This window comes from Hemicordylus capensis, chromosome 5, assembly GCF_027244095.1.
Source record: "Hemicordylus capensis ecotype Gifberg chromosome 5, rHemCap1.1.pri, whole genome shotgun sequence".
Classification (NCBI taxonomy): Eukaryota; Metazoa; Chordata; class Lepidosauria; order Squamata; family Cordylidae; genus Hemicordylus; species Hemicordylus capensis.
This window is the reverse complement of record NC_069661.1, coordinates 174,716,909-174,744,317: the sequence shown is the minus strand read 5'-3', so window position 1 is coordinate 174,744,317 and position 27,409 is coordinate 174,716,909. Positions and strand designations below refer to the sequence as shown.

Sequence of the window (27,409 nt, the reverse complement as noted above, 5' to 3'; positions counted from 1 at the left end):
CCTTGTGCTGCCCCCACACCAGACCCCACTTTTAAACCCGAGGAACCCTGGGATTTGGGAGGGGGAAGTCCTCTCACTCCCAGAGTCTTCCCTTGCTGTAGCACTGCTCATGTGGGCACGTGGTGCAGTGGAGGGAAAATGGTGGCTCCTCCTCTGCCACGGAAGGCAGTTGAGCTCCAACCACCCTCCCTGGCAAGGTTGAGTGCACAGCCTCATTATTTGAAATGTGTTGTGGAATCCTGTGCTTTGGACTCCCCAGGTTTTTTCTTTTACCCAAAGCAGCTATGCAAGCTTCAATCAGGATTGGAACAGCAGAGCGATAAAGGCATCACCCTTTCCCTCCTACTTGTATTGGCTTCATCCTGGACTTGCTTTGTGATGGTTTTACCACAGGTTCTGTGGTTATATTTGTTTCCTCATTAGAAAATAAATTAAAAGGCAAAGCACATAGGCATTTGTTTTCACCTTCAGTTCTACAGGCTAGAAAGAACCATATGGCCCTCAAGTGATGAGATCAGAGAAATCATATCCAAGTGATAGATAGTAAGCACTCTAGCAGACAAATGTATGACTTTCAATTAAATACCAAGGTCACATTAAGAAGCAGAGATGGGTTCACAGCTGAAAACTGAGCTGAGATAATATTTCTATTAAAGTATTGCTGACTGCTAACAGGGCATGTGGATAGACACATAGCCATTAAGGGGGGCATTGGGAGGGATTACAAGGCATGCCCCAAAATGTTAGTTTTGGGGGAAAGACTGGACTTCCCCCACAGAACCAGAAACCAGACCTGAAGAAGCAGAAAACACCTTTGATTTGTAGCCATGGAATGCTCAAAGGTTCCAAAAGGAGGTTCTTCTCTAAAGCCTAGAAAATCACTTTGGAAGTCTGTGGGGAGAAGAGTGAGAAACAACTGAGAGAACTGGTTATGAGAGAGGGGGAACAAGAAAAACCATTCATAGTGGGTGACAGTTGGTGTTAGCAGCTGCACAAAATAAAGGCTATTTATAAAAAAACAAATGGGGAGAAAATACCAAACACAAAAAGAGAGGGCATTCTAAAAGCAAACGGAAACAAATCTTAACAAACAAAAAGGTGGGTGGAACCATAGTGAAAGCAACAAACAAGAAAGCAAATAGAACTGTTCTGACAAGACCCTCCCAACCCAACGTTTCACCTTCCTGTTGCCTGTCAATGCATCGTTCTGCCCCTTCCTCACCAAGATAACACATGAGATTTCAGGTTTGATGGGACATTTGTGTTGCAGGCTTCACTTGTATAGCGATATTAACGATCTGATTTGTATCTAGACTACATATAGATTTCGGCCTGCATTTGGCCTGTCATTGTTTGACAATCCCTTTTTGCAAGCCTTGATAAGATTTGGTGAAGGGTTCATTCAAATATTTCCTCTTTTCAAAGTAGCATATTTCAAACAGTAATGCTACAGAAAATATTTTTTAAAAAACGTTTTATATCCTGCTCTTCCTCCAAGGAGCCCAGAGCGGTGTACTACATACTTAAGCTTCTCCTTGCAACAACCCTGTGAAGTATGTTAGGCTGAAAGAGAAGTGACTGGCCAGAGTCACCCAGCTAGTATCATGGCTGAATGGGGATTTGAACTTGGGTCTCCCAGGTCCCAGTCCAGCACTCTAACCACTACACCATGCTGGTTCCATGCAGTATGTCCATCCATTGCTGTTCGGGTTTTTCCAGGGTCATAGAAATTAATTATGTTCCATGGACCATAAATGCAGCTAAAATGAGCATTTGAGCTATATGCATATGATCAATTTCTAAAGTAGCACCCCTTTTTCTAAACAATTTTTCACAGTTTAAACGAACAATTGGCATATAAGACAACTTTTTAAACTAAGAACAGTAAAGTAAAGTTGTGTGTGTGTGTGTCCGCGCAAGCATGCACGCATAACAGAAGTTTCATTAAGAAACAAATGTGCATCAAGGTCAAAGATTCAACATTTGGTTTGAAGTCAAGTTAGTGTAATCAAAGACCATGCAATCATTTACCTTTAGGCATATGCTTAAAGCTGCTTTGACTATAAAGATTTGCATTTTTTTACCCAGCCTTTGAAATACTGCAGCAATTCTGTCCATGCATTTTTGCAGCAGATATTATGACTGCAGCTACATGCCCAGTTTGCATTTTCCTGTTGGCATGCTCAACTCACACATTAGGCTTGGATTATATCACCATTTGGGGCCTGAACAATTGACAACAATTTAAAAGACTGGCTTCAGCTCTCTTAGAATTTTAGACAGAAACGTTCAAGTTCTAAATCAATACTTTCCACAGCCATTTTTACTACTTCAGTGTTCATTTGATGCTTTGTTATGCAAACCTTTCACGAACACTTCATGAGTTCCTTTATGTATATTCAAACTGACAGCAGCCACAAGCTACTGTTTATAAGCATTTCACTTCTTCTGAGTTTGTATTCCAGTGCCCTCTGCAGGAAGAAATAAGGTAACACAAAGATGATTGGCAAAACGAAGTTTCTCATTATGCCTTTTATTTGGTAAGAATTTGTTTGTGTGTACATAAACATATTACACTTCTTCCAGCAGCCATGTTTTAGAAATTCCTGGTTGCTGGGTGAGACTTCTGTAAAATGTACCAAAAATTTCAATAAGGGTCCCTTGACCTTTTCCTATACTTTACAACAACTCTGTACCATGGATGCAGAATAATTCTTTATTTGGAAAAGAGGGAGGAAGAGAAACTGGAACTGAACATAAGAAAAAAAAATTAAACGAAATTTGCATCAATGTCATTAACTCATTAAACAGTACATATCCAATGCAATTAATACATCAGTTAAAGTCCTATCATGTAAATACACAGCATGTAGAATAGATAGCATGCAGATACATTGTGAGGCTGTTCTCATGCAGAGGCAAAACCGGGCTAACAGGGCCAAGCCTGGTTTTGCCTGCATGTGAGTTTGCCTCAGTGGCAAACCAGCCTCTGAAGCCACTCTCTTAAATGGGGTTAAGAGAACGAGTGCTCTCTTAACCCCATTTTTCGGATCATCTGCCAGCCAGGGCTGGCAGACTATGGGGCTCCCAGTGGGCTTTGGGGAGAGGGGTCCCCATAATGTGCCATACACAGTGCATTATGGGAATTCCGGAGCTGAGGTGACCTGGGGCAACATATCCTGGCATCCCCAACCCTCCAAGTTGCTGAGAGCAGCCAGTAATGATCTGGGAGGACGATCTGCTCGTCAAACAAATAGAAGTAGATCATCTGTGGGGAGGTAAGCTTTTTTAGGCTTCCTCCCCACTGACCCTGTAGCCCTTTCTCATTGATTGTGAGAAGGGCCTCATAGAACATTAATTAAATACATATCGAAAATATGGATTATCTAAATATGTATTTAGATAATACATATCTAAAATTGCATACCAATTAAAAACATATCTCCAAGTAAGCCATTTTGGGTTAATTTCATTGTGATGCATTAATATGAAACTGAAATTAATTCAGATGAAATTTTCTTTCCACTGAATCTCTTCAAGCAAAATCAAATATATGCAAAGGAATTTTCCATAGACATTGCAAGGTCCCCCTGCACACCCTACCTGCTTGTTTACTTTTCTAAGAAAGCAGGACATTATTTTGAAGTAAGCAAGAAGTCTTCATTTTCTTCTGTAATATTGTGGTGAGGGAGGGAAAGTGGTAGTACTAGAAATAAAAGAAGTCATAGTTAAGTAGTAGTAGTAGTAGTAGTAGTAGTAGTAGTAGTAGTAGTAGTACAAGAAGACAATTTAATCATTGAAGAATATCTTGGGATTAGGTAATCCTATCAGACCTTTTGTCCAAATGCATAAAATATTTTTTAAAATTTATTTACTTATATTTTTATGCCACCTGATATGTGCCTCTCTAGGTGGTGTACAGAATTTAAAACACAACAAATATAAAACAGAGTAAAATCAGTTAAAATTTCACAAAATAAAAACAATTTTCACAGAATGAAAACGAAAACAATCTCATAAAGATAAAAAGAAATTAAACTGTTTAAAATTTATTTCAGTGAATAAAAGCCTGAGAAAACAAGTGCATCTTGAGGGTCTTCCTACAAGCAAACAGAGAAGGAGATACTCTTATTTCAACAGGAAGCATATTCCAAAGGCCCGGGGCAGCCACAGAAAAGGCCTGGTCCAGAACAGGAAGAGGTGGCAACTGTAGTCGGACCTCTCAAGATGAGCTTAATAGGTGACAAGGTTCATTTCAAAGAAGGCGATCTCTTAAGTCAGGCCTGCTCAACTTAGGCCCATCCAGCTGTTTTTGATCTACAACGGCGTGCACTGCAATGGGAACCACGGGGCTCCCAGCAGCAAGCCCGTATAATTGCCCCCACTTAAAGGAGGTTAGTGGAGTATGCCCTCTGCTAACCCCGTTTACCTGGCTGTGTGCCGCCACAGTGCAGCTCTGCGCCACAGAAACTCATGAGGAGACCTCCAACGGGAAGGCACCAACAAGCCTCCAGAAGACACCAACAAGCCTCCAGAATGCCACACACACTCATGCGGCGTATTCTGGGACTTCCAGGGACCAGGATGCCCCCAATCCCCACCGCCCCAACTGGCTCTGCAACAGAGCCGGTAATCATGAGAGCAGCCAATCTGGCCACCCAGGGCTAGCCACCTGATCATCTGCGGGTAGAGCAGGTCAAGCCTGCTCTCCCCACAAAACCCCTTAATGTCTTTCCACCCTGCTTGGGTGGAGAGCCCCGCTGTGTATCCAGGAGCAATGCCGGATCCAGGAACACACCAGATGGCAATTGAATATTGAGCCCTTTCTCACAATCTGTGAGAAAGGCTTGAAGGGCTGAGGGGAGGAAGCCTCAAAAATCTTACCTCCCCCTCCGACTATCCTCTCCTAATTGCTGGGTGGGCAGATTGGCTGCCTAAATGATTGCTGTCTTCTGCCGGCAACAGGGAGGTTTAGGGGCCAGGAGGCCCCCAGAACACCCATAATGCACCGTGTGATTTCACAGTGCATTATGGGGAATTCCTGGTTGCTGGCCGGGAGGCTGCTGGTGTGTGGATGCCGTACTCATGATCAGTTAGCCTGGGCTAATGGCATGTCTGTGCCCTTAACCCTGGCTAACAGCCAGAGCTCCCTTGTGGGTTTGCCACAACGCTGCTGCCAGGAGCTGCGCAACTTCCAGCAGTTCTCACGCGCAGGCAAAACTGGGCTGAGCTTCTCTAGCCTGGTTTTGCCTACACATGAGAACAGCCTCATTGCCAAAGCTGAGGGTCTTTATTATTGCTTATATTGACATATAGCCCAAGTCTTCTTAGAATCCATGGAGGTCATTCACACAATCAAAAACTGTGTTCAACCCAGGTTTGGGAGATGTGTGTGTTCCCAATTTTTGGTTGAGTAGAAAGAAGATAGGAGGAAAACCTGGGTAGAAGTGATGGTGTGGAAGCAAGGTCGGAGGAAAAGCTAGGTTTTCCTCCTATCTTGATTCTACACCATCACTTCTACCCAGGTTTTCCACTTTCCTTGCTTCCACACAACCAAAAGTTGGGAGCACACACGGCTCCCAAACCCGTGTAGAATACAGTTTTTGATTGTGTGAATGACATCATGGGATTGTTAACAGACAACCTGTACCCTAACACTGGCATTTGGCTATGTCCAGACTGTGAGCCATTTGTTATGCACACTTGCAAACTCACCTTTGCGCTAAATTCTCCCAAGTCAGTTTTAAAACATCAATACACACATGGGTGTGTGAGCAAGTGTAGTAACAAGATAATAGTAAAAGTGGCCCATTTGACTAACACATTTCGGTTTAAGGGATGAATAACAAGGTTTCAATTAAGCCAGGTGCAAAAATATATTTTTACTGTGAAACCATTTCCTGATTATGACTTTGGTGAAACACAATGAGGTGGGTCTCAAAATCATAGAAACCCGCCTGGGGAGGGTGAGTGGGGAGAGCGGGCTTAGCCCGCTCTCCCTGCACACGAGCAGACAATCTGCTGTGGGCAGCCGAAGTGGCCTGCCGGGGCTGAGGATTTCGGGGGCTGCACAGCCCCTGGAAGCTCCAGTATGCCCTGTGCGAGCAGGTAACTGGAGAGACCCCCAAGCCGGGAGACTGCTTTTAAGCCTCCTGGCTGGGGGTCTACTTATGAGTAGCCACAGCACGGAGCCGCAGCGCAGCAACTCAAGAGCACAATACCCGGGTTTGCGGAGCGCTCACTCTGCAAACCCGGTTTAAGGGTAGGGCTAGTTTGGCAGGTTAACTGCCTGGAAGCCACCGGGAATAGCCACCGTGGGCATAGCCCCAGTATTTCACTTGATCTGCTTGAATCTACACTGGTTTCATCAAAGTGTACTTGCATGTGCTAAGTATAGTGTTCAGTCATATGGAAAGGGATTATCATGGCTTCAACTGGCATCAATAAAGGATGCTGGGGCAAGACAATGGGAAGCAGCCTGGCATTCTCACCTGCCTGAAATTAGATGCCATCGACAAATATTGCATATCAATAGTCAATACTGTGATCTATTTCCCATGTCAGCCTATGCCTTCTAAAGTCTGACTGTAGCTAGTGAGATGGATAGCCTTTAGACATTCTGCCTTATGAATATTATTTATAATGCCTGTAAGGTAAAATATCTCAATTTTTTATTGCCCACTTTCAGATAAATAGGTCAAGACTCCAGGCTACTTTAATGCAGTCGCTGGAATTCATTCTGCATTCTGTCAAATTTCTGGTTGTTTTCTCTTCAGCATAACCACCAACTGTTGGAATTCTTATAAGATTTATCTCAAAAGACATACCGTATTTAAAGACATACCGTATTTGTTGTCCTTTTATTGTATAGCATGTAACTTTTACTGGCTTTACATTTACCTCCAGTAATCGAACATTCAATCACCAGTGGTGTAATCCCTGCTTTGAATACTACATTATCATTTATAATGTTTGTGGTCTCTTTTTGTAACATAGTGGGACCATTCACACAACCGGGTGGGCAGGGAAGCAGGCAGGTGGTGGTGAGGAAGGTTGAATAAATCTTACCTTCCCCCAAGATGATCCATTAAACATTGCTGGAAGCGTGGACCATACTCCCAAATGATCTGCTGTTGCACCAGGCAGCATAGAGCTCCGGAGACTGCGACAACGCATCCTGGCCTCCGGATATCCCACTATGCACCAAGCACGGTGCATTGGAGGATTCCCCCAGGAGACGGGCTCTCTAGATGCCCATCTCTGTGTCTCCAGGGGCTAACTGCAGCTTGAGGAGACACGTGATCACAGCACTGGCACCATTAACCCAGGCTAAAAAGCCGGGTTAGGTCGCACTGCCCCGCCGGGATCAGGCCCTATCCTGGTGGTTCTCACATGCGGCCTATCCAGGCTGAGCTTCCCTATCCTGGATTAGGCTGCACATGAGAACAGCCTCAGTGTAGTGTGTCACTAATTATATTTATTTGTTACCCTTGTATCTGATTCTTCTGTCAGAGGCACAGAGTGAGGTACATGGGTTCTTGGGTAGTCTCCCATCCAGGTACTAGCCAAGCCTACACCAACTCTGTTTTAGAGATGGAACTATAACTATGATGCCCCCAAAGTTGAACCAAACCTGGACCCGAGCCCAAAAATCAGTTCTTTTCCCCAGTGAACCAGTATGTATCTAAACTCTCTTAGTTGTCTTGAACCTGAACCAAACTTCTAAACAAAAACAACTGGTTCAAATGAAGCATTTCAATAATTAGGTGCACTGCTTGCAATTGTATTGTTTTGTTTTCCTGATTTTTATCCTGCAGTATGTATTTTGTTGCAAAAACCCTTTACAAATTCAAAAATGAACAGTACGTTTCTCTCTCAAGTTACATAGTAATAATCATTGTATTTGTTTTATAGAGTTATATTGCAAGCAAAAGAGTTTGATATTACAGTATTCTGCATGAAATTATCTAAACTGGTTAAAACTGTTTGAATTTGTTGCTTTTTAAAGTTAGTGGGCAGCATCCAGACAAAGTTAGTCATGACTGAGCGCCATCAAAATTAATGGGGCTTTAGTCATGACTAATTTAAGCCTCATTAATTCCAATGGGACTTAATCATGACTAACTAAAGTCAGTAACCAACATTAGCATGATTGTGTGAACCCATACTAAGATTATCAATGTTGGTTTGTGTCTGAGATTCCCACCTTGGCATGGGTTTACATGGCCATGCTAATGTTGCTTACTGACTTTAAACCTAGATTCAAACAATTGTGTGAACCAGGCCCTTGTCTGGATGTTGCCCAGGGTCTGAATTGGAACTGAAATTGAGATTTTTTTTAAAAATAAATACTAATGAACCTGAACTGAAATCACATTTTTATTGATTTGAGTCCCTAATTATGCAAACATTGCAATGATGAAACCACTGCATATTATCACACTACCCATTCAAAATATTTGAATTAGTTAATACTTTCTACCAGCTTCGGCTGATTCAATAGCTGCATCCATTCCTTGAAGAGGACAACCTCAAAACAGTGGTGCATCAGCTGGTAACCTCAAGGCTTAACTATTGCAATGTGCTCTATGTGGGGCTTCCATGGTACATAGTTCGGAAACTTCAGAATGTGGCAGCCAGACTGGTCTCTGGGGTAACCCGGAGAGACCATACTATGCCTGTTTTAAAACAGTTGCACAGGGGCTGCCCATATGTTTCCAGGCAAAATGCAAATTGCTGGTTATCACCTTTAAAGCCCGGAATGGCTTAGGTCCAAGTTACCTTAGAGACAGTGTTCCCTCTAACAGGGATTCGCAGATGTTGCTGACTACAACTCCCAGAATTCCCAGCTGCAACGGCTTTTGCTTGGGGATTCTGGGATTTGTAGTCAACAACATCTGGGAATCCCTGTTAGAGGGATTAAAGAGCACTTTCTTTTCTTTCATGACCACCACCACCACACGTTAAGGTCATCTGAGGAGGTCCGTTTCCAGTTACCACTAGTCCAAAGGCAGGCTGGTTGATGGCTCAAAGGCAGGCCTTCTCTGTAGCTGCTCCTGGGCTGTGGAATGCACTCCCGTCCCAGCAAAAATCCACAGAAATCTGTAGTTTGGGTTCATTGTTGGCTTTCAGGAGAACCCTTAAACCTATCTGTTTGGCCTGGCCTTCCAGGGTTTTTACTGTTTAAAATGTTTTAATTATTAATGGTGTTGTGCTGTTTTTAAATGTTCTGTAATGAATGTTTTTTAAAAGGAGTGATTTGTGGGATTTATTTTTGTTGTTGTGCACCGCCCAGAGCCATTTGGATGGGGCGGTATATAAACAAACAAACAAACAAAAGCTGAAATTCCCCATATTCAGTGATTCTACAGCTACAATTACATAGAAGAAGCAATGTATGAGCTGACAGGACTGTGCAAAATCCCCATGTGGAAGCACCTGAGCGCAGCAGGTAAGGAATGTGCTGCCATGCTTACAGGAATTGCTGCTGAAAAGCTGCATATGCTGCATCAGGTCATGCATTACTTTATCCACATGGCTGCAACCAGGGACCTGAGCTGCATGGGGGATCGTAACACATATGAACTGGACCTAACTTCTTGGGTATGCAAACAAATGTCATAGGATGTGCTTTACAGTGACTTGAAAATCAACAGGAGTGTGTACAAGTAAATTGGCATCATGTTAGGCAAGTAATAAACTAAGTAAGACGTATTAACAGAACAAAGGGCATACATTAGGAAAAAATTGTATTAATCTAGTTTCAGGGCCAACCCCCCCCCCCCCCCCCGCAAAAACAAAAACAAAAAAACCCCACCCTGGCAAATAGCTATGAGACTTGAATCAAAGGGAAGAAAGATAGGGAAATGTTTTGGCTGGAAATCTGAAATGTAGCCCATTTTACTGTTGATGTGGAAAACAGTTGGAAAAAATTCAGCAGAGAGCTGACTTCCATTTTGAGAGAGACTCCTGGTGAGTCTAAATACCCAGAGTAAAATAATTCCACTATTTCTGCTAAACAGTTTTGGCATTGCTATAAGAGGCAATGTGTCTATCCCACTCTGCCTAATAGACATGCCATGTCACCCATGCATATAAACCAGTTAAAAGTCAATATCCTCCCCCTCCCACACCACACTCTCTCTCAGAAATTATCTAATTCAGACCACAGGAGGTCCCCAGAGAGCAGCAGAAACAAACTGCTAAAGTATCTTAGGGTTTCATATTGATAGGGTCAGCATCAATGTGTCAGTTCACATGCAGAAATGGCACATGTTTTAAAGGCAAGTGCTGTGGCTTCCAGTGATTTTATACATTATGTGGGCTTATTTATGAATAACTATATCAACAGTTTGTGAGCAATGCCAAGCCAATTTAATGAAATGAGTCTATGTACATTTGATCAGATTAGAAAACCCATTGTGGTGCTTTTCACACCTTGGAATGCTTCCTACAGCCATCAAAATCTCCATGGCAATCCTGTTTTGTATTGCATATTTTGAGCTCTTTTCCTGTTTATAGGCCTTGTTGTAATAAAAGAATACATTGCCCACCAGGGCTCATTGAAATGCATCTCATTATTCCAATCAGCCCCCTGAGTCACTGTTTTATTGTATTACATTCTCTTCCTACTGTATTTGAACTTTCTTATAATATGAAAGCTTATTCCAAGCCCATTACAACCAGTTGCAAATTAGCTTTTATTCCACCCTGACTGTTGAAGTGCGTTTTAATAAATTCATGCCAATAATTTTATAACCTAATATTCAAGCACTTTATCTTCTAATTACCATGCCCTAAATTAATCTAGTTATGCCTCTGATTTATGACATACAGTTCCTTGATCTCCTTGTGGCAAGCATATTTCTTGTTCTTGTCAATGAGAAAGCCCCACTGTAACATGTTATTCCAGGCTCAGTTTTACGGTGAATGTTGCTGGCTTTTAAAACAAATCAAACCACCTTTTATTGCTTATACTACTTGCTTGTATGTAAATCTTTGTGCGAGACAGAATTATTTAGTTGCGATGTTTCATGAGTGCAAAATAAATGAACTATACATCAGTATAGAGAGCTGTTGCCATATTGATTCAAAATAAATAAATAAATAAATAAATAAATAAAGATACACAAATTAGATGAGGCAAAATCTGGCCAAAGTTAAAATGTCAAAAGGCTATTGAATCCCATCTGAAATCCAAACGTGTGCTTAAATCTCTCTAATTGAGTTTTGTGCTTGATTTTGGTTGGATTGTGCCCTTGAGTTGTTACTTTTGACTGACTCCATTTCAAAAGCCTTTTGGGGAAAGGCGTTAAAGATATATTGACTTGATCAAAGTGAAGACCTTACATATTTTCTTTATTTTCTTTTTATTTCCACAAATATATGCATCTTTCCACTCACTGGCATGCATGTCTGGGATGCTTACCTGCAACCGTGATTATTACATTTTTGCAATGCAGAGCTGCAGCATTGTTGGAAATGATTGCCCTTTATGGCTCTACACACGCTCAGTGTGCAGAGCCGAAAGAGGTTCTGCAGGGAGAGTGGGCTTCACCCGCTCTCCCTGCAGATGACCACACACTCCTCCTCATGGGGGCGAATCACCTGCCCAGACGAGCAGCAGCTTGGTTCCAGTGCTCCCATGCCTGACCGTGGCTTGCTCGGTCGCTCCAGGGGTCAGGCGAAGGGAGGTGCTCCTGCATGGTGCCCCGCCTCCTGGATCGCCAGTAATGCACCCTGCGAGCGCACAGTGCATTTCTGGGATCCCCCCCCCGAGTGTGTCCATCGCAGCTGCAAGGAGCTGCAGCAGACACACAATCAGTTAGCCCATTTGTGGGGTGCACTCGCACCCAAAACCTGGATTAAGTGGTGGGATCCATAAGCGGGCTTGCCGCTGAGCTGCCACCAGGAGACGTGCAGCTCCCATTGCTGCCCCTGAGCAGCAGAAACTGGGCTGGGCTCCCTTAGTCCAGTTTCTGCTGCTTGTGAGAATCACCTCCATATTTTATTTATTTATTCATTCATTTTTGCATTTATATCCCGCTCTTCCTCCAAGGAGCCCAGAGCAGTATCCATGGTTATGTTTATCCTCACAACAATCCTGTGAGGTAGGTTAGGCTGAGAGATACATGACTGGCCCAGAATCACGCAGTGAGATTCATGGCTGAATAGGGATCTGGACTCAGGTCTTCCCAGTCCTAGTCCAACACTCTAACCACTCATTGTTTAGCAATAGCAATAGCAATACCAATAGCAATTGCACTTACATTTATATACCGCTCTATAGCTGGAAGTTCTCTAAGCGGTTTACAATGATTTAGCATATTGCCTCCCAACATTCTGGGTACTCATTTTACCGACCTCGGAAGGATGGAAGGCTGAGTCAACCTTGAGCCCCTGGTCAGGATCGAACTTGTAACCTTCTGGTTACAGGGCAGCAGTTTTACCACTGCGCCACCAGGGTTGTTTTAAATAGTTTTAATGTTTTAATCTGTGTTTTTTTTAATTGTATACTACCCAGAGATGTGGATGTGGAATATAAATATGCTAAATAAAACAAATAAATAAAACATCATATCTGTATCAATATTATGCATAATAGGCTGAACTGGACATCATATTCTCCATTCAAAATCACAAGCATTTCACTAGTCCTATTGCAATACATTTTGCTTCAGAAGTTTTGGCCAGAAAGAATCCTCAGAATTTTGCTACTGGTGAAATTTGATGGTAATTTGCAGAAGAGCCCCCTTTAAGAGATTTTGCTAGTATTTTGCTGACATTCCTCAGATGTTTAGCTTAAGCAGGAACTTCCAAATTTGCCTTGAAATGTTCTTTTAGAAGAATTTTTGTGGCAACTCTATAGCACTTGTCACACACAATTAGAGACATGGCTAGGGGAGAGGGGACCCATGTTCGCCTCTCTCCCCTGAGGCTCCTTAGACTGAGGGATAAAATGAAGAAAATAGGGAGGGGTGGAGCTGGAGGTCCCTCAGGAGCTGCTCCCCCCCCGCCCCGGATTCTTTGAACTCATCTGCTCAATTATAGCTGCACCCCTGCACACAATGAACATGTAGACAGTGAATGCAGAGTGCAGAAAACAGGATCGTGCTAGTACACCCTGCTCCCTACCTAATTTGTATGTAGCTGTAGGTACATAAGCTTGGAGTCTGCACACATCAGGGACCTCTGTATTGTATGCACATCCAGTGCACAGAGCAAATGCATAGACAGTCTAATGAACACAGATAGCCTAGAGGTGGGGCTTGCCGCCATGGTTCCATCCTTGCCATGCTCACTCACTATATGCATGCTGATTATGTTTAAAATGCTCTTTAAGCACCAGAACGTACATCTGAATCCTAATTCTGCTCTAGATGCTTATGTTATTCACAATTAGCTTAGTTGCTCACTATCTTGCATATCCAGCCACAACTTTTTAAATTCATATATCAGAGGATCATCTTCTCAAGCTTTATTATTATTATTATTATTATTATTATTATTATTATTATTATTATTATTATTTTCACATTTATATCCCGCTCTTCCTCCAAGGAGCCCAGAGCGGTGTACTACATACTTGAGTTTCTCTTTCACAACAATCCTGTTAAGTAGGTTAGGCTGAGAGAGAAGTGACTGGCCCAGAGTCACCCAGCTAGTTTCATGGCTGAATGGGGATTTGAACTAGTCCAGCACTCTAACCACTACACCACGATGCCTGTTCAAGATGATTACCTACCATAGAGAACATCATTCAATCCAAGCAAGTAGAGAACATCATTCAATCCAAGCAAGTATTTATCATTCCTAAGCTTCAAAAGTTTATACTCATTGTATACAGTATATTACCTGTATGGGTCAATCTGTTTATGTGTTCATGTATACTTCTAAATCTAAACAATTATAGTAACATTTATATATACTGCAGTATCCACCCAGGCCAAGCTGCCTTAGCATCTAAGGGAAAGATGTCACCCCGACTCCTGGGATGTGCATAGTATGCTGATCAATGCCCCCCCATCCACCCTGAGCCCCTATCCATAATGGAGTGTCAAACATGCCATGAGCCCATTTTCCCACATTCCAATTTTCCTCACCAACCTTGCTGATCTCCACCTTGACCAATTTCCCCCACCAGTTTCGGCCTCCATCTTCTTCGCCACCCTTGCTGGTCTTCATCCCCAACTTTTCTGATTTCTATCCCAAGCACCTTCTACATCCACACTTGCCAATCCCTGACTCCAGCCCCTCTTCCCATCCACCCCTGTCAATCTTTGTCCCCCAGACTCTTTTCACCTGGAGCTTTCCCAGACAGCAGGTTTTACTGCGGGTTTACTCTGAGGTTTTACTGCGAGTTTGAAGTTGTCCCAAAAACTCCATGCAAAAAGTGGATTTTTCTTTCTTTCCTCGTATAGAAGTTGGGCTACACTCTAATGTGCAATGAAAAGCATGAATTGTGTGTGAAGTGCTCCCCGATAGCTTGCAGGAACTTTACGGTAAATTTGGCCGATATGTGGACACACACCTCCATTCCAGAGGAGATGCAAACTAAAAGATGGGTGTGAAAACCATCGTGGCAGCAGCAGTTGCTATCCTGATTTCACTGCCTTTTCAAAATGACACAGAGTAGAAAGAAGTGTGTGTGGAGGACCCCACCCTTCTGCAGGAGGAAAAAGACTGGCAATAGTGGCAAGGACATTGCCACTGCCACTGCGTCAGGTATGGCAGCTACTGGCTCACTCACTAGCAGGGTGATTGATGAGGCAGTAGGCCAGAGACAGCAGGCTGGTGGAGATGGCTAATCCACTGCCTTTGCCAATTTGCCACCTGAGGTGCATTAGCGGAGGTCTCAACAGATCTCATTAGCGGGCTGTTCATGGTATCAATGCATATTATAGTGTTAACAATCTACACATAGTTTTCTTATAACATTATATAACAATTGCAAAAAGAAGTGCCAATGGTGACTTTTGGCAGTGTAATTACTATCAAAATTGTCTGGGGGGCAGGTTGGGGGGACTTTTTTTTTGTATTTAAAAAAATTAGTCTTATATCACACAAGACTTTCAAGATTTTTCTGTTCTGATTGTGTCATAGAACAAAAGTATATCACACACAATTTATAATAGCAGGATGTCAAATAAAAATTAGCTTGCTAAAAAGTGTCATGTTTTATATTGGTGTCTGTGAAGAGAGAGAAAATGTATTTTGACAGAAATTGGAACATCATGTAAAAAAGATTTGCAATTGTTCGGATGATATCTTATACCAAACCATCTATGTTAGAAGGGGAGGATAGCAAGAAGTTCAGTTCATCTAACATATTTCAGTAGCCTAAAGTATATACCCATAATATCAATGACATGTATAGAATAATAGAAATATAAAGCCCTTTCTAGAACAGGGAAGTGTTGTATCCTATCCGATTATATTTTGCAGTTGGTTTGTTTGGACATTTGTCCTAAGGGGAATCCTGTAGAGAGTGTGGGGGAGGAGTCAGAAAGGAAAAGAAAGAAAAAGTAGAAGGAGAAAATGGAGTTGTTGCTCAATGAACCTTTGAATCTACATTCAAATGAATCTACATAAGATTGCCTTGCATGTATGAGGGAAGCAGCTATGAAACAGAAAGTCATTGCCCCCACACCCCAGTCCCAAGGAATATGCAGATGCAATAAGCCCCCTTCGTCCCCTTCCTTGTCGACCCGTCAGGGTGAGGGCAACTCGTAGGGCTTCACTCCTCCCAAAGCCACAAAGCCTTTGAGGTGTATGAAGCCCTGAAGCAGGTTTCCTGGCTAATCTAAGTCCCTGAGCCGCCAAGCCTCTAGGGACCGATTGCCCAATCCATCTTTTTCCAAACTGCCCAAGCGTACTCAACAATTTCAAACCCATGTGCAACTCCACCCAGCCCGCACTGTACCTGCCTGGTTGGCCTAAGTAACTAAGAACTAGGAAACGCAGAACGGAGTAGGCAAAAAAGACCTCCCTGCCTGGCCAATACGCCAAGGGGCAAAAAATTCCTACTCAGCCCCCATACATACTTTATATATGGTCTTTGACCAAAAGAAAAAGAAAAATCTTTACATAGTTAAAAAGAAAAATATAAATAGAAAATCAATTACACATAAATGAATAACGGCTTTGGAATAATTACACATAAAAAAATAACAGCTTAGGAAAGGCATAAATGTATATACATAATTTAAAGTTAACACTAAGGAGCCCAAAACTGTATTCTATTATTTTGAAGTTTGTAACCTGGTGACCACATAACAAAATTTAGCTACAACATATGAAACAGTTGCATCTTTATCTGCTAATAAATATGCTACAACAAGATCCTCAGGTTGTCCCCTCATATCTTTTATCAGTGGACTAATTACTTGAAACCTCAAATATTGATATATTGAACACTTTAAAAGTATATGGGCCATGGTTTCCATCACCTTTCCACAGGGGAATTTCCGTTCTTCATATAATAGTTTCAAATATTTCCCATAAAGCATTGCAGATGGGAAAGTGTTGAACCTGGCCCTGGAGAAGGCCCATCTGAATTTTCTCAAAGTGATCGTAAATAAATATGTTGCTGGGGCAAGATCCATCTTAGCATATACTTGTTTATAAAAAGGTGGTAAACAAGCTTTTTCTTCCTGAATGTCTATGTCAATCAATCTCTGTTGTACTAAACTGCGGGTTGTATCTCACCAGTCTCTAGTAATAGAGTGGGTGATAGGCCGCATTGGAAAAGTTTATCTATCATTTTGCGAGACCAAGATGCCTGAGGCTCAGCCACAAGAAGCTTTGGAATTAGCCCTAACTGATGCAGATGAAATTTAATCCAATAAAATATCCTTAGGAGCCAAGCCTTGGTTTCTAATTTAAGTATGCCCGCCTCCATGCGGATCACCGAATTGGAAACGCAGTTGGGTACACCAAATATAGTTCTTTAAAAAACAGTTTGAATTTTTTTCCAAATCTTTAAAGTTGATGTACGGTCCCAGTTGTGTCCCGTGAAGGAGTTGGGGAATCACTTTAGCCTTATAAAGTTTAATGGCTGCGGGAATGTAATTCCCTCCCTGGGACCAAAAGAATTTCAGAATGGCTATAATACTACGTTTAGCTGTATCTACTACCGATCTAATATGGGCCATTTTGTGGCCATTGTATTGAAACACTATCCCAAGGTATTTAATTTGCTTTACTTGGTCTACTTTATGATCTTCAACTGACCAGTTAAAAGACTGATGTTTAGGACTAAAACAGAGAATTTTTGTCTTAGAATAATTTATTACTAATTGTTCCTTCTTACAGTAGCTTGCCAGAACACCCAAAGCTCTTTGTGAACCTATTCTAGAGTTTGTGATAGGATTACAGTGTCATCGGCATACATAAGTACAGGCAGACGTTTGTCTGACAGTTTAGGTGTATGTATGTATGAACCTTGCAACCGCTGGATTAGACCATTCACATAAAAATTGAATAGGAAGGGAGCTAAGATGCAACCCTGTCTAACTCCCTTATTTGTGGGTATCTTCTTTGAAAGCTGACCTGCAGTTAAGACTTACAAAGGGTTGAGTTCTCATATAATTTATAAATTAATAACAATAGTCTTTTGTCAATTGAGGCTTTAGATAACTTGGCCCAGAGAATTCCTCTAGATATAGAGTCAAAAGCCATTCGGAAGTCGATGAAGGCTGCATAGAGGGGTGTTTTCCTCTCATACATGTATCTTTCTATTAAGTGTTGTAGCACAATGCAATGATCCATTACTGATCTACCTGCAGTAAACCCCACCTGTTCCAGTTCTATGATGCCTTCTTGATCCATCCACTCACACAGCTTGATACATAAGTGCTTTGCGTACAATTTACTTATTACACTGATCAAACTTATCGGTCTATAGTTGCCTGGGTCATCCCGCATTCCTTTTTTATATATTGAGACAACAATGGCAAGACCCCAGTCATCAGGGATGTGAGCTGTTCAATCTATATATGTAAATAATGATGCCAGAATAGGGGCCCTCCATTCTGTATTAGATAACTAGAGATCAGAGGGATAGACAGTAATCATAGCCTTTACACCCAGGATGGCCACTTCTGCTTGAGGTAACTCAAATCTATTTCTTAAATTTCAGCAATTCATATGTATATTCAAAGCTATAGAGAACAGCTTTTCTTCATCTTCCTTATGTTTCATCTTCCTTAGTATTTCTTATCGTTTTGAATAGTTAGAAGACTAGAACCATTGGGAATGATATTTTCAGAGAATTACAATGACACAAGACACAATAAGGAACTTGGTTTCCAGTTACAGAGCTTCTATAATATAGACACAGATCGTTTTTATTTTGAAAACAAAACAAATTTTCAACAATGAGACCATAATGGGGCTAAATATCTTAATTCTACTGACTCTGGAACAGAAACTGGCAGACCTATAGGGCCTTGGGCTTTGATGCAATGCTCTGGCATAGTCTCCAGTTCATCCTCTTGCACAAATCATGCCTTTTAGTTACCTTTGTTTTATTCTTGCCCTTTAGGCACTCAAAGTCTGGGGAACCAGCTTCTTCCATAGACCTTGCTTTGTCTTTGTCTTGCATTTCATCAAGTACTGTCATGCCCTGAAGTCAACTTTTTGAATCTCTCCATTGTTTATTCAATTCCGGAAGGCTCTTCTATTTTTATATACTACCTACTAGCTTTCCTCTTGGGCTTCCCCTTTGGACTTGAATGCTCCCTGGTCTCCAGATTTTAAGTTTGCCCTTGTATGTGGTCAACAAGCAGTTAGACGCCCAGGAGGAACAGTGTATTAGGGCGGACAGAGAGGCAGGCAGAGGATGAGTAAGCAGACGGTAATCAGACAGGCAGTAGGCACTAGCCAGTCAGGTAAAAGTAGCCGGAAATGTGATGTCATTAGTCTGGCAGTGCAGAGGGATAGCTGAGTGGCCTCCCTCAACAACAGGTTTCCCAGACTCAGGGGGTGCAGTAAAGTTGAGAAAGGTTTTCTAGCAGATGGGCATAGGAGTTGCTCTCTAGTATCGTTTGATTTCACAGAGCAGATTGAAGACGGGCTGTTAGCAGTGCCAGATTTAGGCACATTATGAGGATCTCTGAATTTTTTTAAAAAAGGAATAAATTTAAGTTTTATATAATTGGTTGAAAAATAAAGGAGAAAGGATAATACTGGATCAGAAATTTGATTCAGGATCAATTTGATTCTGTCATTCCATGATCGTGAGATCAGTTGTGATCTGATCTCAGTTTTTCAATGGGTTTCTCTTACATGATCCCATGATCCTAGAATCAAGAGTAATTTTCAGTCTTTAGGCTAGAAAATATTGTGATCTTTTGGTGATGTGCAAACAGATTCTTGTTTCAATTTCATAATGCTGAATTGTGTAACAGCTCTTGTGTTTCTGTACATTACAAGTTTTCATAAATTGTAAGTAAGAAATCATAATTTATTTTCATGTAAAGGTATTTATAGCATTGCAAGATGTTTTTGTTAGCTTATTAGTTTTTTATTACATCTTTGCCAAGTATAGTTATTTTAAAAGAAAGTATTATTCTTTCTATTTTCATTGTCCTTTTTAATTAGAATTTTTTTTTTTTTGGGCAATGTTATGGGGCCTTTTAAGTTTGACATAGCTTAGGGCCCAGCATGTCACAATCTAGCCACCAGTGACTGGCTTCCAAATGGATCCAGCAATAGTACTGGGGTGGGGTGGGGTGGAAGGGTGATTTTCACTGATCTCCCCCTCCCTCTGAAACTCACTGAGGTCATTCACACAATCAAAAACTGTGTTCTACCCCAGTTTGGGAGCTGTGTGTGCTCCCAATTTTTGGTTGTGTGGAAGGTAGGTAAGGGGGAAACCTGGGTAGAAATGATTCTGTGGAAGCAAGGTAGGAGGAAAACCTGGGTAACATTTCCTCCTACCTTGCTTCCATACAATCACTTCTACCAGGTGATAACCTTGCTTTCACACAACCAAAAATTGGGAGCACACAGAGCTCCCAAGCCTGGGTAGAACACAGGTTTTGATTGTGTAAATGACCTCAGTGTGTCACCCCAAAATTGTACCTCACAAAATTATGTCACACACACACACACACACACACACACACACACACACACACACACAGTATTCCCAGTGGTGCAGTGAGCATGAGATCACTTCTTGATCATCAGAACCTCTGTTTGGGTATCTGGCAGTGGTTTGTATGTTAAGCCTTCATCTTAGTACTGATCCTGCCAAGGCTGCCAACACTTCAGCTTCTGAACAGCTGGAGCTACTGAAAACATGATTTCAGGTGAATTTAAAATATGTGTTGGGAAATGGAAGTAGCTAAGCCTCTTGCCTAAACAAATGATCTTCCAGATTATTTGAAGCTTTGTAGCCTAGAACTCTACATAAGATGGCCAAGGGACCTACCCAGACAAAGTTTCCCCCATAAGAGCATGTTTTATGTCAGTTTTGGAGCCTGGAAGAAAGCTGCTCTGCTGTTGATGGATTAGCGCTATGCACAGCAATAAATTAAAAGACCTTCTGGAGAAACTGTCAGTGCCTGGCTGTACAACTAGAGGTTTGAAGTTTGGCTCACTAAAGAGTATGGCAGCAGCACAAGCATTATTTTCAGAAGAAACACTCCTGGCATCTAGTCAGTTTATCTCTGGAGATAATATAGTGTGGACCCTTGCAGACTGAAGAGGCAGCACGGACAGAATGGGGTAATACATTTTTAAAATGCCAGGTGTGACCTCCCATAGCACAGCAAGGAGTACCTTAGTTTTGAGAAGAGCTGCAACCAAGTCTTAAATATGTATGTCTTGCTTAATGGGAAGAAAGGAGAGAGAAACAAATCATAACAAATAATGTTGAGCAAAAGAAAGAAAAAACAGAGATCATAGGATTCTTACAGTAGGGGGTTTCAGGTTTGTCAGAGCAAGCGGCCTTCAGGCCAAGACTCAAGCAGTTCTGAGCCTCCCCAAAGACAATTAAGACAAAACAAAGCATATTTGACTGAGAGCTCCATCCATCACACATTCCCAGTTTTCCTATGCAGAAAGAATCTCCATGGTGGAAAATATTCATGTACTGAAACTGTGAAGCTTTTTTTGTTTTGTTTTAGCACTGCAAGTACATCAAACTGGCAGCTGTTAAGGGGAGCAGTTGCTTAATCCACATACTCATGTTGTGAAAAACACTCACGAAGCACTTCACACATTATGGAAAACATATTTTCCTCCATGGAGAGTCTTGGTGTAGGGCTGTTCCAACAGGCTCCTGACTAATTACAATTTCCAGGTTTCCTATAGGGATAATCTTGATGGATAAAGATGTATATTTATCACTTGTAGGAATGCAACCAGAAAATAGTCAGATATGTAAGTCTGTATCATGTCATGTAACTGACATGTAATGTCAGAATGATCAGATGTATGAGACATATGAACTGCAGAGGATTTAGGAAGCTTTACAAAAGGCATTTGTATTCATGTGTCACCATTCCAAAGTTACAAAAGAGCCTATCTTTGGCACTGTTTTGTAGCTACTTCCTATGCAATTTATTAAAAGGGGAGTCAAGAAATGAAATGTTGTGGATCTGACAATGAGGTACGCACTGCACACAGTGACTTACAGCTTTTCTTTGTTAAAGCCAAGTGAGGCCAATACATACATGACAACATGAGACATGTCTTTCTTGCCATATGTATAGGGGTGGGGAAGCCTCCTCCTTAATTGAACTTCCTAATGCATGTACATAGGATAAAATAGTCTGATTCACATCATGAGGATCAATCGTGTCAAATATGGCTGAATAATTAAATGGATACATATTTAAAATCAATTTCAAAGCAAAGATCACCAGCCAATGCTACATAAGACCCTTAAGTGCCATAATTCACCAGCAGTTATTCAAGAAACCAACAATGTCAGAAATCACATATCCCCAAAATTACATTGCGCTCCCTACATTGAATATACATGGATTCCCTAAATGGAAGTGGTATCTGTGTATGAAGTTCTTGTGTGAAGTAGGCAGCCTTGAGCCCTGCTTTTAATTGAAGGGCACTCCTGATCACAGCTGCCTTTCTTTGGCCTTTAGAGCATTGGCCTTTATTTCTGGATCACTTAATCACACTTGTAAAATTGAGTCAAAACTACAGCTGGCAAATCAGCACTTCTGTTAGATATTTATTTATATCAACAGATTATCTTACCAAAGAATAAATCATTCTAACCAGTGTATTTAATATAATATAACTGATTTATGTTCATGTTTCCATAACAAAATAATTTGTTAACACAGAGCCAGTTCAAATAAACCCAAGCTTCTTCACATGATCACACGAGGGCCACGGTGAGAACGTTCTTGCCCCGATGTCACCTGGCAGACATGCTCATGCACTCTCTGCGTGTCCTCTAATCACACATGAGGGGTATTCATCCAAACCACCCCTCAGCACATGATTAAAGGATGTGCTGAAAGAACTCTGCCATCATGTCCACTGGTAACACTGGGGCAAGCGCATTCTCACCATGGCCCCAACATGATCACACAAAAATGCTGGTTGTCATCTGAACTGGCTCAGAAAATATAGTCCTTTTAAAAATTTCCAGGCATATTTCCTGTTAGTCATGTGTTGTTTCCAAGCATTGTATTCATTTTATTTGCCAATGCACATATTTTTAATAATTTCTTGTGCTATATTTTAAATTCAATTGGGGGGACCCATTTAGTTTACAGGGAATAGTTATGGGTGTGGCAGCTCCAACTGAGCTCCAAAAATTAAGGAAATTCAATGGCCCATGATGTTCATGGCATTACAGCATGAGATCTGATGTCCATTCTGAGATATTGTATGGGCCTACAAAATCATAACCATAGAAACACAATTTGGCTAGGTCCTCCATGCTCCACTGCACCACCTGCGTAGGCTGGTGGCAATAGCAAAAGCTGGGGATTAGTGTTACAGCAATGTTTAAGGAGAATTTATTTATTATTTATTTTATTTATTACATTTCTAGACCACCCCATCCAAAGGCTCTAAGCAGTTCACAACAAGTTTAAAACACATAAAAACAAACACCATTTAAAGTGCACTGCTTAAAGCAATATAAAAACAAATTTAAAACAATTCAGAACCAATTAAAACCAATTAAAATACTTGAAAACAATTTAAAACCTTGGAAGGCCAAACAAGTAAGTTTTTAGGGTTCTATTAAAGGCCAACTACGGGCCTAAACTGCGGATATCTGCCAGGAGTGCATTCCATAGGTCAGGAGCAGCTACAGAGAAGGGGTTCCAAGTCGCTACCAGATGTACCGATGGTAACTGAAGATGGACCTCTCCAGATTACCTCAGCGTGTGATGAGGATCATACAGAAGAAAGTGCTCTCTAAGTTAGCCCAGACCTAAGCCGTTCAGGGCTTTAAAAAGTAATAACCATCACTTTGTATTTTGCCTGGAAACATATCGGCAGCCAGTGTAACTGTTTTAAAACAGGCATGAAATGTTCTCTCCGAGTTACCCCAGAGACTAGTCTGGCTGCTGCATTTTGAACTAACTGAAATTTCCAAACTACGTACAAAGGCAGCCCCATGTGGAGCGCGTTGCAGTAGTCGAGCTGGAGGTTACCAGCTGATGCACCACTGTTTTGAGATCATTCTCATCAAGGAATAGACGCAGCTGTCAAATCAGCCAAAGTTGATGGAAAGTGTTCCTGGCCATAGCCTCCACCTGAGATACTGGGATGAGACCTGGATCCAAGAGCACTCCCAAGCTGCGTACCTGTTCCTTCTGGGGAAGTGTAACTCCATCTAGCACAGGAAGATCTAACTCATCGCTCAAATTCCGATCTCCCACAATAAGCACCTCCATCTTGTTTGGATTAAGCTTCAATTTGTTATCCTTCATCCAGCCCATTACTGACCACAGACAGGCATTTAGGGAGTGAATGCTATTTCATGATGATGATGATGATGATGATGATGATGATAATGATGATGATGGCAATGATAGATAAACAGATTTGGGTGTTGTCAGCATGCTGATAACACCCTGCTCCAATCTCCTGATGATCTCACCTAGCAGTTTCATGTAGATGTTAAAAAGCATTGGTGACAGAATTGAGCCTTGAGGGACTCCATATAATAGCTCCCATTTTGAAGAGCAAATGTCACCAAGCTCCACTATCTGGAATCTGCCTGAGAGATAGGAGCAGAACCATTGCAGAACAGTGCCTCCTATCCCCAGCTCCCCCAGGCAATCCAGAAGGATACCATGGTTGATGGTATCGAATACCGCTGAGAGATCCAAAAGAAACAACAAAGTCACACTCCCTCTGTTGATTCCCTGGTAAAGGTCATCCAACAGGCCAACAAAGGCCGACTCAACTCTATAGCCTACTCTAAAACCAGTTTGAAATTGGTCTAGATAATCAGTTTCCTCCAGAAGTGCCTGGAGCTGATTAGCCACCACTCTCTCAATCACCTTGCCTAACCATGGGAGATTTTAGAGACTGGCCTATAACTTTACATTACTAGGAAAGGCTACTTAAGAAGTGGTATAATCATAATCATTCTACTCCCCCCCCCACCCAGTGATGAGTTAATGATATTAACTAGGCCATCTCCAACAATTGCTCTCTAACAATTTCCCCTCCAATTTCCCCTCCAACTATTGCCCAGCCAAGTTGGACAAGGATCCAAAGAACAAATGGTAGGCCGCACTGCCTGAAGCAGCTTGTCCACATCCTCAGACATCACAGATTGAAACTAATCCAATCTAATACTGCAAGAGGGATTGCTGGACACCACCTTAATAGACTCTGCAAAAACAGTGGAGCCCAAGTCAGCCCGAATACAAGAGATTTTGTCCACAAAGAACCCATTAAAAGCATCACAGCAGAACAAATTCTCCAGAGACTGGTTCGAAATGGAAGGCGCCTGAATCAAACTCCTCACAACCTGGGACAGCTCTGCTAAATAGGGATGTGCAAGGAAACATGCGGGAGAGGCTTGGAGGCAGCAGGGATGCTGCTTTAAGAGCGGGGGAGGGTGCACTTATGCTCCCGTTGCTTCCCCACCCCCGACTTCCATTTTTTTCAAAGCCAACCGGGGCAGCAGCATATATCCCTGCCTCCCTGTTGCCCCCGTTGTCCGGATATAATGGGAAGTCTCCAGTGCACCTGTGTGCACCAGCACAGGCACACATATATTGTGCCCCCTGCACGCTCATGCCGGTGTGTGCAGGTGCGTCAGAGACTTCCGGTCATATCTGGACAACAGGGGCAACAGGGAAGCAGGGAGGTAAATTGCTGTCCTGGTGGGCTTTGGGGGGGGGGGGAATGGACACTGGCAGGGGGAAAGTGGCAGGAGGGGTAAGTGCACCCTCCCCCACTCTTAATGTTAGACACCCCCGCTGTCAATCCGATGGAACCGCTGGTTCTTCGAACTGGTTCAGTGCACTTCCCTACTGCTGAACGCAAACCTGCAGAAGCAATACGCGCAGGCCAGAATGGGTTTTTTGCTGCATGCAAAGCTTCCACAAAAACCTTCAGGGCTCTATGCTGTGTCCTGTCCATTTTGAGCTGAGTTCTCCTCCACTTGCACTCCAGTTGCCTACCTTGCTATTTCAGACCCCCAACTTCTCTATATACCAAGGGACCACTTTTAAAGTAGGTCGGAAGGGATGCTTAGGAGCATTTGTGCCTACTGCCCTGGTAAGTTCCCCATTCCAGGTTCCCACCAGGGCATCAACAGAATCACTGGCAGCACTAACATTAAAACCCTCCAAGCCTTTTTGGAATCCTGATGGGTCTAGCAGCCATTTTATTTATTTTATTTATTGTTGAATTTATATACCACCTTTCATTAAAAACAATCTCAAGGCGGTTTACAAAAGTTAAAAAACATACAATAAAATGACAATTAAAATATTATGCTAAAAATATAAAAACAAACCAAATTTAAAATTTATAAAATACAGGCATAAAAACTATACACGGGTAAAAACACACAGAAGCAGCAATAAAAACAATCATGTAAAAGCCTGGATAAAAAGCCAAAATTTAACATCTCGGGCAGACCATCTTAATAGGTCCTCCACCCCTAAAGGGCTGGGTTATGGCCGTGAAACCAACCTTAACCAGGTAGTGGTCTGTCCATGACAATGGGAAAACCACAGAATTCCCACCCATGGACACCCCCCCGATCCAAACAAAAGACCAAATCAAGTGTGTGGCCTGTAACATGAGTTGGTCCTGAAACTAGTTGGGATAGGCCCATATTTGACATGGTTGCTATGAACTCCTGAGCCGCACCAGGCAAGTCAGCCTCACAATGGATATTGAAGTCCCCCAGCATTAAGAGTCTGGGTGACTCCAACACCAATTCCCAGACCAGCTCCATCAGCTCAGTTAGGGAGTCAGCTGGGCGGTGGGGTGGACGGTACACCAACAGAATCCTCAATCTATCCCTAGTTCCCAGCTTCAAAAATACACTCTCAGTTTAAGTCAACTGTCTCACAGGGGGCCTGGCAAGGGAGATGGTATTCTTATGGACCACAGTCACTCCACACAAACACACCCCACCACTTCCTCTAGCCTACTCCACAGCAGAGTAGCCTGGTGGGAGAACCTGGGCCCAAACTGGGCCACTAGCCTCTCCCATCCAGGTCTCAGTTATACAAGCCAGGTCGGCCCTCATCCATTATCAAGTCATGGATGATTTCGGTCTTATTCTGAACCGACCTGGCATTGCAAAGGAACAAGGCTAGGTTCTGTTGGTAGTTGAAACTGCTCCCTGAGGCCAGAGAGCTGACAGGGCAGCTGGAAGTGGAAACAGTTACTAAATTACTGGTTTCCCTTCCCCTGTAATGGCCAGCTGCTTAGCCAGCGGCAGTTCTTCTATTCTCCACCACAACAGTAAGAGCTGCCCCAGAGCTGCCGGACGCACCCTCTGAATCACCTCCTCTCCTCACTCACTCCCTCCAGCCTCCCAGATGCTTTTGGTGTGCCTTCTTCCAATTTCTGCTCCCAAGGACTCCAGAAATCTTCCCTCTCATGAGAGATTGCTGGTCCTCAGGGACAACATGTCCCTGAGGACATGGCAACATGTGCCAATGTAGGCAAAAGAGCCACACACCCAAAGACACATTTCAGGAACCACAAAGCTGCCATCTTAAAAAAATTGTAACAACCTTTGGACAGACATTTCATCTCAGGCAACCAAAGTCTCACTGATTTGAAAATATTTCCAGTTGAGCAACGTACACATTGCAAAATACTGGGCAAACAAGATATTTTGGGGATATATAGACTCAAGACTCTCATACCTCATGGACTGAACTTGGAGGATAACATATGAAACCACCTCATATCCATCTGCAACATCTGTCCA

The 27,409-nt window shown here is 42.3% G+C and overlaps 1 long non-coding RNA gene across 2 annotated transcripts; it reads right to left on the bottom strand.

The window, feature by feature from the left end:
• Positions 1-2,536: 2,536 nt before the first annotated feature.
• On the bottom strand, positions 2,537-27,409 carry LOC128327653 (uncharacterized). 2 transcript variants are annotated; one of them, XR_008308723.1, is made up of 3 exons: positions 27,345-27,409; positions 3,604-3,706; positions 2,537-2,750 (listed from the first exon to the last, which is right to left on the bottom strand). It is a non-coding gene; the product is annotated as an uncharacterized LOC128327653 (long non-coding RNA). The 2 variants fall into 2 exon arrangements; XR_008308722.1 differs by lacking the exon at positions 27,345-27,409 and adding an exon at positions 4,885-4,993.